Source organism: Budorcas taxicolor, chromosome 22 (assembly GCF_023091745.1).
Source record: "Budorcas taxicolor isolate Tak-1 chromosome 22, Takin1.1, whole genome shotgun sequence".
Classification (NCBI taxonomy): domain Eukaryota; kingdom Metazoa; phylum Chordata; class Mammalia; order Artiodactyla; family Bovidae; genus Budorcas; species Budorcas taxicolor.
The window spans coordinates 34,610,273-34,624,012 of NC_068931.1; positions in this window are offsets into that span (position 1 = coordinate 34,610,273).

Below are 13,740 nucleotides of genomic sequence, written 5' to 3' on the forward strand. Positions count from 1 at the left end.
TGAGTGATTTCACTTTCACTTTTCACTTTCATGCATTGGAGAAGGAAATGGCAAGCCACTCCAGTGTTCTTGCGTGGAGAATCCCAGGGATGGGAGAGCCTGGTGGGCTGCTGTCTATGGGGTCACACAGAGTCGGACACGACTGAAGTGACTTAGCAGCAGCAGCAGCAGCAGACACTGTCCACAGACGCTGTCAGTAACTTGCATCCTGCACCTCTGAGCAGCTGCAAGTGGAGGCAGCAGGGGAGATGCCATCCAGCCACTAAGTGACTGCACGCCCCTTTAGGATGTCCTGATCCTCTCACTCAGAGCATGTTTTCAGAACATCAAGTAACAGAGTGATTTGTAAGGTCCACATCTTATACCAAGCTTTTTCCTCTATCTATTAGTATGATGTACCTTCAATCACTTTTAACAGTAACTTTAACAATAGTCCTAAAAACTATAAAGGCTTATATATGCCCTGAGTTTATAACCACATATGCAAAATCCCACAGTGTATTATTTCAGATTGAGACGTCTCTTGAAGAAGTACTATATTTGCACAAAAATTCTCATACTTGCTTGATGAATGACCATAAAGTATCAAATTACCCAACATCTTCATCTATATGTTTCTAGTTAACAATAATACAGTGGTTCAGCCATTTAATCTTAGATCATTTCAAATGACAATATCGTGATACTTTTCCATTGCTTTGGTTGTTGAAAGTAAGATTTGCGGTGACTTTTTTGTGCAGTTACATATTTTTAGTCTTTGAGATCCATCCAGGTGAAAGTGTTACAGAAGAAGCCTGCTTCTCTGTATTTACAATGCATATATGCATGCTCAGTCACTTTAGTGGTGTCCAGGTCTTTGCAAGCCCATGTATCATAGCCCACCAGGTTCCTCTGTTCATGTGATTCTCCATGCAAGAGTATTGGAGTGGGTTGCCATTTCCTCCTCTAGAGGATATTCCCAACCCAGGGATCCAACCCACATCTCTAGCAACCTCTGCATTGACTAGGGGGTTCTTTACCACTTGTGCCACCTGGGAAGCTCTTATACTCCATATGCTCATAGAATCTCAGACTCTGAACCAAATCAGAAATCTAGATGTCCCACCAAGTGCTGGAAGCCTCCATGTAGGATTGCTGACCATCAGTCCTCAGGTCCTTCTAGTCAGTACTAGAAACTACTGTGGAGTCCGCTCCATCTTTTAACTGCTCTGATTTCTCCCAGGGAGAAAGCAGGCTTCCGGATGAAGACCATGTAATCTCCCTAAGCCTCTGTTCCCTGACAGGTCACTTTAGGAAGCAAATGCACCTAAACCATTAACTAAAAATGCAACATTGTTCTCTCTGCTCCCAGCCCTCTAACATTTTTCTTGACTGGAGCTAAGACCAGAAAGAGAGGGAGAGAATATAAGGGGAGCTTTCTTGCTGGTCCCATCAGATCACAGATAGGAGGCCTGCTCTGGAGGCCAATGTTAACAGGAACCCTGGACTCTCCCTCACTTGTTCTTTGTCTTTAATTACTGCACGTTTTTCTGCCATGGGCTTTTTTATTATTCTAAATTGTGCGTGAGATAATAGCTGGTTTCTCAAAGTGCAAAGGCTAAGCCTACTGATAAATTTCAGCTGCTACCAGGGGATAAACGCCACCCAAACTGCCAAAACAACCATGACCTCACTTCCCACATGGCGCGCTGCAAGCTTCACCAGGAACTCCAAAAATGGGGCAGGCAGGCAAAGCTCTGGCCTGGGCCAGAGGCAGAGAGCTGTGAGTCATCCAAGCTACGCTGTGGCCAGGCTGATGCTTTTAAAGACAAAACCCGTGGAGAAAGTTCTTTGACTCCATTTCCCGATTATGGCTTCAGTCTCAGGAGATTTTGCTATCATCAAGCCTTTGCTCCTACCAGCACAACTCACTCATGGGCTTCTTGAAAAGTCAGGGCCAAACATCAAACAATTTAGACAACAATTCGTTGCCTCCCTAGCTGTTAGGATTTTCAGGTGTGGTATAAAAAACTCCATTTGTAGCATAGCATGGCCAGAAGAGCAAACATTGACTTTACAAATGCTGATTAGAGCTTTCTAAGGGGAATATTTAAGGCTTCCTGAAAACATAGGTTTAGGAGCATTTGAAGGTTTCAAAGGGGACAATAACATTTGTGTGGTTCAATAACCTCAGATATGAACATGACACTACCCTTACGGCAGAAAGCGAAGAAAAACAAAGAGCCTCCTGATGAAAGTGAAAGAGGAGAGTGAAAATGTTGGCTTTAAACTCAACATTCAAAAACGAAGATCATGGCATCTGGTCCCATCACTTCAAGGCAAATACATGGGAAAACAATATGAGACACTATTTTGGAGCGCTCCCAAATCACTGCAGATGATGACTGCAGCCATGAAATTAAAAGATGCTTGCTCCTTGGAAGAAAATCTATGACTAACTTAGACAGAATATTAAAAAGTAGAGATGTTACTTTGCTGACAAAGGTCTGTCTAGTCAAAGCTATGGTTTTTCCAGTAGTCATGTACGGATGAGAGATTTGGACTATAAAGAAAACTGAACGCTGAAGCGCTTTTGAACTGTGGTGTTGGAGAAGACTCTTGAGAGTTCCTTGGACTGCAAGGAGATCAAATTAATCAATCCTCAAGGAAATCAGTCCTGAATATTCATTGGAGAGACTGATGCTAAAGCTGAAACTCCAATACTGTGGCCACTTGATGCGAAGAACTGGCTCATTGGAAAAGACCCTGATGCTGGGAAAGACTGAAGGCAGGAGGAGAAGGGGATGACAGAGGATGAGATGGTTGGATGGCACCACCAACTCGATGGACATGAGTTTGAGCAAGCTCTGGGAGTTGGTGATGGACAGGGAAGCCTGGCGTTTTGCATGGGGTTGCAGAGTCAGACACAACTGAGCGACTGAACTGAACTGAACTGAAGTTCTAGTGATCCTGCTGTTGCTGTTAATCACTCAGTCATGTCTGACCCTTTGTGACCCCATGGACTATACCCCGCCAGGCTCCTCTGTCCGTGGGATTTCCCAGACAAGAACACTGGAGTGAGTTGCCATTTCCTTCTCCAGGGAGTTTTCCTGACCCAGGGATCAAACTCACTTCACGTGCATCTCCTGCCTTGCCAGGCAGGTTCTTTACCACTCTGAGCCAATGATCATGAAACAGATAAAACTGTCAGTGTACAGTGGGGGCCTTGAACAGCTTTGGGGAAGGGAACCCAATATTATTTGAGGGGTTACCTTGTGCCAAGCCCAAGTTGACTCTAAAGATACAAAATTAAAACATCCTTGATCTGTGTGCCTGGTCATTCCAAACACAGTGGAAAACACTAAACCAGAGGAATGTACACGGTCTAGGGGAAGCACAGAAGAGGCACTGCATCCTGCCTTCACCTGGAAAAGGGGGTCAGAGAGGGCCCCTCAAGACAGGTATTAAAATCAAGTCCTGGAGAACAAGCAAGGATTAATGAATCAGGCCATGGAATGGCAGAATAAAAGGAAAATAGGAACTGATGTTACAAAGCCTATGCTTGAGACTTGATTTTCTCATTTATATAAACTTTTGAGGGAAAATAACTTTAAGTTTCTAAAACAGTTCCCCTTTTATAAAATGGAGGTGATAATACCCCTCTTAGAATGTTGCTAAAAAGATCAATGAAACAAGATTTCTATTCCAGGGAGAGAAGCCAGTATGTGCAGTGTCCTGAGGATAGACGTAGCTGGCACCACCTTTAGAACCGGACATGTCCTAATCCTTCCATCCTAAAACACCTGTTTCTGTTTTCCCCATTTCTGAAATACAGAGATTCCCTGACAAATACTGTGTATATTCAACCTGGCAGGGTTTTCTCTCTTCCGAAAATCTGTTATTGATCATTATTGCTTCTTCAATGGGTGGGATCTTAGAAATGTCTAATCCTTTGTTCTGCCTGGAACAAGGAAGCCGAGACACAAGACCAAGGCAAGAGAAGAGGCTGCAAAAGTAAGCAGGGATCACGATCGTGGGTTCGGGCTGTTTGGGGAAAGCAGTAACACAGGATGGAGCTTGTGCACACAGAGAAGAAAGGAAGGCTGCAGGCTTGCTGTTCTTACCAAGGCAGAAGCGTACATGTGGTGCAAGTCAGCAGAGTGAGTGCTGACAGGACCCTGGAGGCAGACAGAAAGGGAGCCGTCCCACTGTGGGATTTCCGGTGTGGGGAAGTCCTGGAAAACACAAGGAAACAAGCATAGTCGAGAGGGTAGCTGGCCTAAATGGAGTCCAAGGGAAAGCCGCTGGAGTCACAGAGGTCAAGATAACCATTGGCTAGAGTGTTTAGACCAGCCTGTGAGGTTGGCTCTGAAGTTCTCCAGGAGGCTGACATGACTCACAGTGGAGAAGGTGGGTGCCAAGGTCTTCATGCACCTTCTTCTGAATTTCCAACATGGGCAAAAGGTATCACTGTCCACCCCAGTTATCCAAGCTGGGACCCTGAGCATGGTCCTTAGATCCTCTCTCTCCTTCGCATCTCCATCTAACCAAGGAGCCCCCTCACGGGGGTCATTTGTACAGCCTCGGACCTCTAGCAAAGGAGAGGTCACACAGCACTTGTTATGCGCCTGCTTCAAGGAGCCAGGCAGGTCTGGTGGAGTCTCAGCCCTTTCTTTTCTAGCCGTATCAACACGGACAAGGGACTTACCCACTAGGGTTCACTGCCCTCAGGTGTAAGAGAATGTATAATAAAGTATCTGCCTCTAGGGGTTGTTGCAGTGAATTTTGAGATCCTCCACTTGCTGCAGTGTCTGCACATGGTAAGTGCCTAACAAAGGCTAGCTGTTGATGTGGTAGTAATGGCAGTGCTTTAGTAGGCTATAAGAAACAGGAAAACCTGAGAATTCTTTGATGGTAAGAGATGAAGCATGCCAATCTTGGGTAAAAATGAAAGTGTCTTTGGATTATAGTCCAGGATTAATGTGGAGAATGGTGGAAACTGAAGACTGAATGAATAGGCAGAAGGGACCTCAGGGGAATCATGGAGGGTGCAGACCGACGCTGGTCAGGACGAGAAACCAGAGAGTGAGAAAGGGGGTCAGCAGTGGCAACAGGGTTGGATTCTTGTGACTCTGGAGGAGTAGGGAGGGTTTAGGAATGCGGAGGGCTCCGACTGTCCAGGCTGAGCAGGCAAAGGGATCGGGGGCGGCAGAGGGTGGCATACACTGAGATAATCCTCCAGACTGCCTCCATGACCAGCTCAGGATGAGGAGTCCTGAGAGTTCTGGAGATCTGGAACACTAAATTTTGACCCCAGCACCCAAGAAGCATCATGGTTACCACGTCTGCAGACTATGTCACCAGGAATTCTCAGTGTCTAGAAACGCTAAGATGATGTTTGACTTCCCAAATTTCAGCTCCATATTGCAAATTTCCCCCACATGTTGACATGACTGAAATCAGAATGTGTCTTGTTGTGATTGTTTTCTTTCTTCCCAGAAAGTTGTGTGTTCAATCCATAGTGCTTACCATCGATGGTATCTTAGACTCAAGGAAACACAAAATATGTCATAATAGGATTAGTTAAATGAGATATGCTAAATTCCTTCTATGAGTGCATGCTAAGTCACTTCAGTTATGTCCAACTCTTTGCGACCCATGGACTGTAGCCCTCCAGGCTCCTTTGTCCATGGGAGTTTACAGGCAAGAATACTGGAGTGGGTTGCCATGCACTTCTCCAGGGGATATTTCTGATCTGCATCTCTTATCTCCTGCATTGGCTGGCAGTTTCTTTACCACTAGTGCCACTTGGGAAGACCAAATTTCTTGTATAATCTGGTGGTATTTGACCTATGAAAGTGAAAGTCACTCAGTTGTGCCCGACTCTTTGCCACTCCATGGACTATACAGTCCATGGAATTCTTCAGGCCAGAATACTGGAGTGGGTAGCCTTTCCCTTCTCCAGGGGATCTTCCCCACCCAGGGATGGAACCCAGGTCTACCCCATTGCAGGTAGATTCTTTACCAGCTGAGCCACAAGGGAAGACCAAGAATACTGGAGTGGGTAGCCTATCCCTTCTCCAGCGGATCTTCCCAACTCAGGGATTGAAACAGAGTCTCCTGCATTTCAGGCGGATTCTCTACCAGCTGAGCTATTAGGGAAGCCCCTATTCATTCTGTAAGTTACGCAGACTCTGAAGGATACTTAGGAAAAATGATTATGTTGACCAGTGATACTCAGCATAGTTAATTACCTAGGGAAATTCCTGTTCAAATCAATTGATTGAGGAATTATGCACAGTTATGAAACTCACTCACTGGAGGTGATGGTAGCTGAGACCCCCCTCTCCCCCCCAACACTGCCCGGCCAGCTAGGGTGAATGTCTTCCTACTCCCAGCCCAGGGCTGCCTTTCCAGTAAGTCCTGAATATCCACAAGTTTAATGCACAAAAGCTTTCCTCATTCATGCTGAAGCCTTGACAAATGTGCTTTTGCTTACTGGGGCTTCCAAAAGAAAAGGTTACTTGAAATCTGAATGGAATACAAATAGTTCTTCCTTTCAGGAATTTCATTCTCTGAGCGCTTGTGCCAGAAAATGAACTTCCCTCCTGACCACTGGGGAGACCCCACTGGTGTTTGGTGTTCTAATGGCTGGAGACATCCCCCAGGTTCCTTCTATCAATTCATGTGATTGCATATATATTTAATCAGTTTCCACCATGTTCCTGGAAAGGCATTTAGCTGGCTGCCGACAGACTCCTCCTGCTCCCGTACATCCATGAAGTCAGTTGGCAAAGCCCTTAATTCCATTGCTGGACCTCGGTCATTCTGTCCCTAGATTCTCTCCAGGGCAAGCCAAGCTTCCCATCAGGTTTTAGCTCATCATTCTGAGAAGAATTGCTGCGTTCCCAAACTCACCTACATGAAATCACCCATACATTTTTGATGGATGGGTCAACCAAGCCAAATTTACACACAAAAAATTCATAGAGGCTAGCATCATTCACGGAGAAGAAGATGCTCAGTAGAAATGAATGAAAACAAAAGGAATCCCGGCTGACTATGCAGGTAGGATTGTGGTGCGGAATAGAGAGGCAGTCCTACAGAGAAGGAAAATCAATTTTCATTAATGATTTTGAATGTGTCATTGACCTCGGGTTAATTATTTATTCACATGAGGGCTTAGATTTATCTCATGGATATACTAGATTATTTGAAAGGGTTTTAGTGCTTTTGACCTATGCTCAATGAATCTTCTTTACCCGTATTTCATTTCACATGCGCAACTATGAAATGCCTGTGTAAAGGAAGTGAATTGGTTATTATCTTTCTAGTTTATTCATTAATTCAACCAACCAGTAATTAAAGAGGCTTACTAGCTGCTAGATGCTGTTCTAGGTTCTAGAAATAAAGCTGTAAACAGAACAGTTCTTGGAGTTTAGCATTCTAACAGTGGGAGAGATGGGTGACCAACTAATAAAAAATGAATGTGATACGAATGAAATGGCACTTCATGCTTTATCCTTAAAGACCATAACCTCTGTCTAATCATGAGAAAAAAAAAAATCAGACAAATTCCAATAAAAGGTCCTCCTACAAAATACTTGACCGGTACTCCCCAGCACTTGTCAAGGTCCTCAAAAACAAAGAAAGTTTGAGAAACTGTTACAGCCGGAATGAGCAAAAGAACACATGGAAACTAAGTCTAATGTGGAATTCTGGGTGGGATCCTGGAAGAGAAAAGGACATTAGGCAAAAACTAAGGAAATTTGAATAAGATATGGGCTTCAATTACTTTTTTTTAAGTTTTTTTTTGATGTGGACCATTTTTTAAAGTCTTCATTGAACTTGTTACAATTTTGCTTCTGTTGTATGTATTTTGGTTTTTTGGCCACCATGCATGTGGGATCTTTGTTCCCTGACCAGCAATCAAACCCACATCCCCTGCATTGGACACCAGGGAAGTCCCTGGACTTCAGTTAATTTAAAAAAATGAATGTGATCATCATAGTTTTGGAGAGAAATGAATGTTTTGAGGAAAATTAAAAGAAGTGACACTGAAGAGCAGTGAGGTCAGGGAGCACTTCCTTAGTCAGGGAAGGCTCCCTGGGGAGGAGACATTAAGATGCCACTTGAGTGATGAGACAGCATCAATCTGCAAAGGAGGGAAGAGCATCTGAGGGTTGGGAACAAGAAAGTCAGAAAGAGCCAGCATGTTCAAGAAACACAAGAAAGCTTGTGTGGCCAGAGCCTGGCGTGCAAGTGGAAGAAGAGTGCAAGATGTGCTTGGAGAGGTGACAGGTCATGTGTGGTCTTCTAAGTCAGGTTAAGGAATTTAAGTGTTACTCAACGTCGTTGCAAGGCTTTAAGCAGGGAAGTGGCCTGATCGGATTTATCTTTGGAAAATATCACTCCAGCTGCTGTGCTAACAGTAGACAGTGTGAGGGGCTGCCAGGGGCTGGGGAGTGAAGGAAATAGGAAGTGACTCTGTAATGGATATGGGGTTTCTTTCGGGGGATGATGATAATGCTCAAGAAGTGGATAGTGGTGATGGGTTGCACAACATTGGTAATACGCCAAAGACCACTGACTTGTATAAAATGGTTAAAATGGTGAACTTCATGTTAATTTGAAAAAGAATGGATTGTGCAAGTGGGGGAGCATGAATGCAAGTGGTCTGGTTACATGCTTATTGCTGTCAGACAGGAGGGCCATGATGGGGGCTTGGATTAAAGTGACCACAGCAGAGGTTGGAGAAGTGTTTGGGTTCTGACCTATTTTGAGTGGGTAGGATTCCTTTAGAGTTGATGAGAATCAAAAAGATTACTGAGGGAAATCAAGGGTGATTAGGACCATAAGAGAGACACTTCTGACTTCTAGTTTCTTTGAAGACCGTCTAATGTGGATTTTACCTGCTGTGTATTCATATACTTTGGCTATAAATGATAGAAAAAGCCAACTCAATCTGAGTTAAACAACAGGAAATCTATTAATTCATATAAGAATAAGTCCAATGGCAGTGAGGGCTTTATATTGGTATAATCAGTGGTTCAGCATATAGTCAAGGACCCAGGTTCTTACTCTCCTTCCACTATGCCCTCTTCATTCTATTAGCTTTGCCCACCCATGGGCTGTCCTCGTGGTTTTAAGATGGCAACAGCAGGTCCGAGTGTCACATATAAACAAGACAACAACAAAGGGAAAACATGGCATCGGTTCCTATGTGTCTTTCAGGAGTAAAGAAAATAAAAGATCCTCAACGACTTCTCAACGTGTATGTCTACATGTATGTCTAATTTTATTTTATTTTTGCCTCAGGAAACAAAATGTATTGTTTCTAATGGAACTGAGAAACAGAGAGAAAAAGAGTAATTTGGGGGTGAGTTAGAGGAAGGAAAGGAATATAAACTTAAGAGAAATGGCTTTCCTTTGGACCTGTGCAGTGTCTGCTGTGGTACACAGATCTTTCCATGAACAATAGCAGTCTGGGCTTACAGTTATTGAACAGATTCTCACATCTGTCTAAGAATCAGCATGAAAAGTGGGATTACCATGGTTGGCTTACACTACCTCGGATCCATCCCTTATAGCTGGGGATGAAGTTTAGTGTCCCCTGAAGTACATGGAAATGGGAGATGGCCAGGGGTTCCATAAGAAGCGCGCGCGCGCGCGCGCGTGTGTGTGTGTGTATGTGTTAGTTGCTCAGTTGTGTCCTACCCCTTGTGACCCTGTGGACTGTAGCCTACCAGGCTCCTCTATCCATGGAATTCTCCAGGCAAGAATACCAGAGTGGGTAACCATTCCCTTCACCCGGGTGTCTTCCCAACCCAGGAATCGAACCTGGGTCTCCTGAATTGCAGGCAGTTTCTTTACCATCTGACCCATCGGGGAAGACTAAAACAAGAAGTGTATAGGCATTGGAAAATAGGTGTTGAGTCGGCAACTAACAATGTCTGCTCTATGGTGGTTGAGCAGAACAGTTTTTTGTTTGTTTGTTTCAAAAGTTTATTCATTATCAATAGGGAGAGGGGCACTGAACACAGTATGTTATTACATCACTATAACTGTCTGATGAGCTTCACTATCCCTATTTGTTTCTTAGAACTAGAGAAAATACCTTAGGAGCAACTTTGAATATTTGACGAGAACCTGAAGATCCTTGAAAGAATTAATAGGACCACAGGAAAATAGGAAATCAAAAAATGATGTCTAGTAATAATAGCTACAATCATCAACCATTTCCTAAGTGTCTAACACTTCTACATACTTAAGATATATCCTACCATTTAATTCCAAAGACACCTTATAATGAGGTCTTATTACTACATCTTCACTTTACAAGTGAGGAAATGAAGGTTTAGAAAGTGTAAAACAACTTGGCAATGTCATGCAGATAGTAGCCACAGGATTTGAACCTAGACAGTCTGGCTCCAAAGCCTACATGCCCAATCTCCAAGGTTCCTCCACATCAAATGTTCATCTAGACTTGAAAGCTTAAACATCAGAGAGAGATTTCTAAGCCAACTGCAGTATTTTGAATTAAAAAAAAATGCCCTGCTCTTCTCAGACTTTGATTTCAATTACTTATTGTCATGTAGGTAATCAATAGGCACCTTCTTTGCTTTTTCACACATAAAATGGCATTATAAAATTGACTTGCATTTTCAAATGTTCCCCCTTCCCTGAAATTCTGATATGCTTTTTGTAGGGGACCTGTCCTTCTGGAGTGTGAATTACTCTGCTAGAGCTTTTGAGAAGATGGCCACAGATTGAGATTCCCAAGGAATTCTGGTCCTGATGGAATTCTGATCCCCGTGACCTATACTGGCTATCTATATACCACTCAAGTAAACGAAATCATTGCTCAACTCTTCACTTAACTTTAGCTGAACCATCTGGTCTTGGGGGTCAAAGACCTCTTCGAACTGACTTTTAATTATGCAAGAGAGGGCAAACCACTGATCCTCTCATTTCTTAAATGAGAAAACACACAATAGTTAACATCTCCAAAGGATATGTGGAACTCATAATAGTCAATGACTATTTGAAAATAGAGTTATTTCTCAGAAGATCATCCTCAAGGGAGAGAGAAGATATTTCTATTTCTTCCAAGAATGCAGGTGAGGCTGAATGTACTTTTGCTTGCTCCTTCTTTCTCTTTTTGCATAATTATTCCTTCAGGGTAAGGAGCATACTGCTAATAGTCAGCACTTGAGTGGAATTAAATCATAAATGCAATAGATAAGATGTACAGCATTAGGTTAGCCAGTTCCCCACCCCATCTCACCCTCACTCATCTCCTGGACTCCAGGACTGATCCCTGCATTGAGATCAGCAATTTATCTGTGGTCCAGTTAAAGATCATTCAAAACTGCCATCCAGGCTGCAAGTATTAAATGGGGCAATAAATACTAACATCATGGCTGCCACTCATCCCGCATAGACGGAGACTTAGTGCAGCCCCCTCTCAGCACAGGCAGTGACGATGTCACTGCAGCCACACATAGGAAATGTGGTGTCCTCGTTTCTCCCTGTGCAGGTCTGTGGATGACCATCAGCTGTGTAGGGCTTTGGGGGACCCTGGGTGTTAACTGTGATACATTCAACAAAGATTTTAAAATACTAAAAAACAAACAAACAAACAAAAAAAAACCTTAAAATTTTAAAATATTGACATTGTAAACAACTAGAAAGATTTAGGAGAAGGAAATGGCAACCCACTCCAGTATTCTTGCCTGGAGAATCCCAGGGACAGAGGAGCCTGTTGGGCTGCCATCTATGGGGTCGCACAGAGTTGGACACGACTGATGCGACTTAGCAGCAGCAGCAGCAGAAAGATTTAAGAAATAAAGATTAAACTTAGTCAAGGCACAGATTAAAATAAATTTAATGACTAAAAACGAGAACTTGGCCAATTTTTAAAAATTATGCTGGTATTTGGAGATCAAGTTTTTGCTTCTGACAATACTATGCACGCATATGCGTGCGTGCGTACATGCTCAGTCATGTCTGACTCTTTGTGACCCTATAGACAGTAGGTAGCCCACCAGGTCCTCTGTCCATGGAATTTTTCCAGGCAGATATACTGGAGTGAGTTGCCATTTCCTACTCCAGGGGTCTTCCCGACTCAGGGATTGAACCCGTGTCTCTGGCGTCTCGTGCGTTTGGCAGGCAGATCTTTTTGCACTGCAGTACCTGAGAAGCCCAGTACTATACTACACACAATATCATTGTCTTATTTTTTCCCTGTTAATACTATGTGTAAGTTGGCACCGTGGAGAATTAAATGAGTTTATATATATATATATAAAACAGTGCTTCAAATACTACTTGGCGCATATATGAGTGTAAGTACTATGGAAGTATTAGCTGTTGTCATTATGAGGCCAAGCATCTGGAAGTCAGCATGAGGCTATTCATCTAACATCTCTGAAAGCCATCTGTCAGTGGAGGATATTCATATTCTCTGTTAGATGTTGGCTGTTGTCAGAAGTCATCTGTCACTTCCTTCAACTCTCTCCTGAGATAAGCAGTGGCGTAATGAGAGCTTTAGAAGAATATTTCTCAAGCTTTGGCTACTTGAGGGAGAATTTTGCTGTAACACTCTCCCATTCCCTTCTGAGGAAAGGCGGCCCTGCTGTTTACTTCCTTGGTCCGTCTGTCAAATTGGCAGGGAATCATGGGAATTTCCGAAGTTGACTTTGTGAAAATGTTCCGGCTTTAATGTTTGTCAAAGTAACCTCACAGGATGAAGACTGCTAGGCTCAGCACGCTTGCATGAGCTCTGAAGACCCCTCACCTGGTATGAGTGCAGGCTCTTTGGCCCCATTTGTGACCTTGTTTGTATTGCTTAACCTCTTCCAACCTCAGTTTTATCTTCAGTTTAGCCATAGAAAATGAAAAGAATAAAAATTTATAGGATAGTGATAAGATTTAGGAGTAATGTGTGATACATATAGGGCACTGACTTGGTGAATTAATTGGTGCTCACTAAATGGTTGGTACTGTTATAATTTCTTTGCAGTGTTTATACCAGGGAGCAAGGCTTATGTTAGATTTCTAAAAACACTGCATTCAAAATTATACCCACACAAACACACACATGTTATCTCAACTAGGTTAAGATATGCACAGGAAAAAATCAAAAAGAAAAATATCAAGCTGTTAATAGTCATTGTGTAAGGGTAAACTACTTGTACAATGAAAGAATAAAACAAACCTTATAAGAAATGACTGCAGGGCCGTATTAATTTTCATCACCCTAGTGATGCTTAATGAATATTTTCTCCTTAGGGTCCTTTCTTCAAACCATATATGAGTACTGTTAGGACTTTGTGTCAAGTATTTTATATCTTTGCTTTTAATATGTTAATATTCATATAGATTTACCTAAAGAAAATACATCATTTTGTTTTTTAAAAAATGGTACAACCCCATGTGCTGCCCTTAGTCGCTCAGTCATGTCTGACTCTTTGCAACCCCATGGACTGTAGCCCACCAGGCTCCTCTGTCCATGGGGATTCTCCAGGCAAGAATATTGGAGTGGGTAGCCTATCCCTCCTCCAGGGGATCTTCCAGACTCAGGAATTGAACTGGGGTCTCCTGCATTGCAGGAGGATTTTTTACCAGATGAGCTACCAGAGAAGCCTGGTACGATCCCATATGTCTTGTGTAATTTTTTTTTTTTTTATGCAACACTGTCTTTGAAATCTTATCATGCTGCTACATATGAATGTAATAATTGCTCTTAACTGCTATGTT